We start from the raw sequence: 5,000 nt of genomic DNA, 5'->3' as shown, positions 1-5,000 counted from the left end.
CTACTCTGAGCTCGACTGGGGTCACTGTGGCCTCAACGCTTCACCATCGCCTACTCTGAGCTCGACTGGGGTCACTGTGGCCTCAACGCTTCACCATCGCCTACTCTGAGCTCGACTGGGGTCACTGTGGCCTCAACGCGTCACCATCGCCTACTCTGACCTTGACTGGGGTCACTGTGGCCTCAACGCTTCACCATCGCCTACTCTGAGCTCGACTGGGGTCACTGTGGCCTCAACGCTTCACCATCGCCTACTCTGAGCTCGACTGGGGTCACTGTGGCCTCAACGCTTCACCATCGCCTACTCTGAGCTCGACTGGGGTCACTGTGGCCTCAACGCGTCACCATCGCCTACTCTGAGCTCAACTGGGGTCACTGTGGCCTCAACGCTTCACCATCGCCTACTCTGAGCTCGACTGGGGTCACTGTGGCCTCAGCGCTTCACCATCGCCTACTTTGAGCTCGACTGGGGTCACTGTGGCCTCAACGCTTCACCATCGCCTACTCTGAGCTCGACTGGGGTCACTGTGGCCTCAACGCTTCACCATCGCCTACTCTGAGCTCGACTGGGGTCACTGTGGCCTCAGCGCTTCACCATCGCCTACTCTGAGCTCGACTGGGGTCACTGTGGCCTCAACGCTTCACCATCGCCTACTCTGAGCTCGACTGGGGTCACTGTGGCCTCAACGCTTAACCATCGCCTACTCTGAGCTCGACTGGGGTCACTGTGGCCTCAACGCTTCACCATCGCCTACTCTGAGCTCGACTGGGGTCACTGTGGCCTCAACGCTTCACCATCGCCTACTCTGAGCTCAACTGGGGTCACTGTGGCCTCAACGCTTCACCATCGCCTACTCTGAGCTCGACTGGGGTCACTGTGGCCTCAACGCTTCACCATCGCCTACTCTGAGCTCGACTGGGGTCACTGTGGCCTCAACGCTTCACCATCGCCTACTCTGAGCTCGACTGGGGTCACTGTGGCCTCAACGCTTAACCATCGCCGACTCTGAGCTCGACTGGGGTCACTGTGGCCTCAACGCTTCACCATCGCCTACTCTGAGCTCGACTGGGGTCACTGTGGCCTCAACGCTTCACCATCTCCTACTCTGAGCTCGACTGGGGTCACTGTGGCCTCAACGCTTCACCATCGCCTACTCTGAGCTCGACTGGGGTCACTGTAGCCTCAACGCTTCACCATCTCCTACTCTGAGCTCGACTGGGGTCACTGTGGCCTCAACGCTTCACCATCGCCGACTCTGAGCTCGACTGGGGTCACTGTGGCCTCAACGCTTCACCATCGCCTACTCTGAGCTCGACTGGGGTCACTGTGGCCTCAACGCTTCACCATCGCCTACTCTGAGCTCGACTGGGGTCACTGTGGCCTCAACGCTTCACCATCGCCTACTCTGAGCTCGACTGGGGTCACTGTGGCCTCAACGCTTCACCATCGCCTACTCTGAGCTCGACTGGGGTCACTGTGGCCTCAACGCGTCACCATCGCCTACTCTGAGCTCGACTGGGGTCACTGTGGCCTCAACGCTTCACCATCGCCTACTCTGAGCTCGACTGGGGTCACTGTGGCCTCAACGCTTCACCATCGCCGACTCTGAGCTCGACTGGGGTCACTGTGGCCTCAGCGCTTCACCATCGCCTACTCTGAGCTCGACTGGGGTCACTGTGGCCTCAACGCTTCACCATCGCCTACTCTGAGCTCGACTGGGGTCACTGTGGCCTCAACGCTTCACCATCACCTACTCTGAGCTCGACTGGGGTCACTGTGGCCTCAACGCTTCACCATCGCCTACTCTGAGCTCGACTGGGGTCACTGTGGCCTCAACGCTTCACCATCACCTACTCTGAGCTCGACTGGGGTCACTGTGGCCTCAACGCTTCACCATCGCCTACTCTGAGCTCGACTGGGGTCACTGTGGCCTCAACGCTTCACCATCGCCTACTCTGAGCTCGACTGGGGTCACTGTGGCCTCAACGCTTCACCATCGCCTACTCTGAGCTCGACTGGGGTCACTGTGGCCTCAACGCTTCACCATCGCCTACTCTGAGCTCGACTGGGGTCACTGTGGCCTCAGCGCTTCGCCATCTCCTACTCTGAGCTCGACTGGGGTCACTGTGGCCTCAACGCTTCACCATCACCTACTCTGAGCTCGACTGGGGTCACTGTAGTCTCAACGCTTCACCATCACCTACTCTGAGCTCGACTGGGGTCACTGTGGCCTCAACGCTTCACCATCGCCTACTCTGAGCTCGACTGGGGTCACTGTGGCCTCAACGCTTAACCATCGCCTACTCTGAGCTCGACTGGGGTCACTGTGGCCTCAACGCTTCACCATCGCCTACTCTGAGCTCGACTGGGGTCACTGTGGCCTCAACGCTTCACCATCGCCTACTCTGAGCTCGACTGGGGTCACTGTGGCCTCAACGCTTCACCATCGCCTACTCTGAGCTCGACTGGGGTCACTGTGGCCTCAACGCTTCACCATCGCCTACTCTGAGCTCGACTGGGGTCACTGTGGCCTCAGCGCTTCACCATCGCCTACTCTGAGCTCGACTGGGGTCACTGTGGCCTCAACGCTTCACCATCGCCTACTCTGAGCTCGACTGGGGTCACTGTGGCCTCAACGCTTAACCATCGCCTACTCTGAGCTCGACTGGGGTCACTGTGGCCTCAACGCTTCACCATCGCCTACTCTGAGCTCGACTGGGGTCACTGTGGCCTCAACGCTTCACCATCGCCTACTCTGAGCTCGACTGGGGTCACTGTGGCCTCAACGCGTCACCATCGCCTACTCTGAGCTCGACTGGGGTCACTGTGGCCTCAACGCTTCACCATCGCCTACTCTGAGCTCGACTGGGGTCACTGTGGCCTCAACGCTTCACCATCGCCTACTCTGAGCTCGTCTGGGGTCACTGTGGCCTCAACGCTTCACCATCGCCTACTCTGAGCTCGACTGGGGTCACTGTGGCCTCAACGCTTCACCATCGCCTACTCTGAGCTCGACTGGGGTCACTGTGGCCTCAACGCGTCACCATCGCCTACTCTGAGCTCAACTGGGGTCACTGTGGCCTCAACGCTTCACCATCGCCTACTCTGAGCTCGACTGGGGTCACTGTGGCCTCAACGCGTCACCATCGCCTACTCTGAGCTCGACTGGGGTCACTGTGGCCTCAACGCTTCACCATCGCCTACTCTGAGCTCGACTGGGGTCACTGTCGCCTCAACGCTTCACCATCGCCTACTCTGAGCTCGACTGGGGTCACTGTGGCCTCAACGCTTCACCATCGCCTACTCTGAGCTCGACTGGGGTCACTGTGGCCTCAACGCTTCACCATCGCCTACTCTGAGCTCGACTGGGGTCACTGTGGCCTCAACGCTTCACCATCTCCTACTCTGAGCTCGACTGGGGTCACTGTGGTCTTAACGCTTCACCATCGCCTACTCTGAGCTCGACTGGGGTCACTGTGGCCTCAACGCTTCACCATCGCCTACTCTGAGCTCGACTGGGGTCACTGTGGCCTCAACGCTTCACCATCTCCTACTCTGAGCTCGACTGGGGTCACTGTGGCCTCAACGCTTCACCATCTCCTACTCTGAGCTCGACTGGGGTCACTGTGGCCTCAACGCTTCACCATCTCCTACTCTGAGCTCGACTGGGGTCACTGTGGTCTTAACGCTTCACCATCGCCTACTCTGAGCTCGACTGGGGTCACTGTGGCCTCAACGCTTCACCATCGCCTACTCTGAGCTCGACTGGGGTCACTGTGGCCTCAACGCTTAACCATCGCCTACTCTGAGCTCGACTGCTATGCCTGAGGTAAACCCCGCCCTCCTCATTACCCTACGCACAAATAAATGCAGAGATAAATAAATGTAGAAAGCAATAAATGTGGAAATAAATAAAAATATAAATTAATAAATGTATAAATAAAAAAAAGAATAATAAATATATATGGAAATAAATACATAAATATGGAAATAAATGTATAAATAATTATTCATTTTAGTTTTTTTTTGGTTTTCTTTGTATATTTATTTATGTATTTATTTATTTTATATCGGCAGCTTTGACATTCCGTGAGATATTGTGCTATTCCTGTTAGTGGACGAACAGTCGCTGCATCCGCTTCCTTTGGCTCACTTTAGGAATGAGGAGTTGAACCCTGTTTTGAAGGAAGGTCAGCTGCCGTGTAGACGACGATGCCCCACAAATGAAGGTTCGCTTAATTCCACTGCACTCGTTTGTAGACACGTCTCAGGTCCAGCTGGATTTGCAGATATGGATTAAAACCCAATGCTGAGCTTCTGGATCCGACAGGAATGGTGCAGCACACTTATGTGAGTAAAACATGTTTTTATATGTCATAGTATTGCATTGTTGTTATAGATCGTTTAATCAGAACACACCTTTAGCACGCTGGACTCAGACGGGCCAGGGCTCGCACATCCCGGGGTGTGTGTTTTCCAGACGGGGTACCAAAACACAAGCCCGATGAATCTCATCACATTCCTTTTCTAGATCTGTGCCGTTCTTTCTCAAGGTCTGTCTTGACTTGACATTTGAAGGGCTCGCACGTGTGTGTGTGTGTGTGTGTGCGCGGTTTGCACTTATATCGACGTGATCGTGTGGGCTATGTAACACAAAAATAATAGTCCAATCAATTGCGGGTGGATGAGAAACAAATCGTTGTGTTTGTTTGATAGAGGTTTAGCGAGCCCTGTGGTCGAGAGAATCATTCCTCCCTCATGTAAACTGAACAGGAGCTGAAGCTCATTAAATATGCAAATCTTATCCAATCCTAGCTGTGGGCGTTTCCTTCCAAATCTTCAGTGACACGCCCATCAGAACCCAGCGTTCAGGAGAGAGCCTCAAAACCAGTGCAGAAAATAGCCCATTACTGATGAGTTATGATGTTTCTGACTGTAAAAACCACACGAACATCATTAGTTGACCTCAGACAACCGTATACAAAAATAAACAAGCCAGG

The sequence above is a fragment of the Pseudorasbora parva genome, chromosome 1 (genome assembly GCF_024679245.1).
Source record: "Pseudorasbora parva isolate DD20220531a chromosome 1, ASM2467924v1, whole genome shotgun sequence".
Classification (NCBI taxonomy): Eukaryota; Metazoa; Chordata; class Actinopteri; order Cypriniformes; family Gobionidae; genus Pseudorasbora; species Pseudorasbora parva.
The sequence above is the reverse complement of the archived record's forward strand: the minus strand, read 5'-3'. Positions refer to the sequence as shown.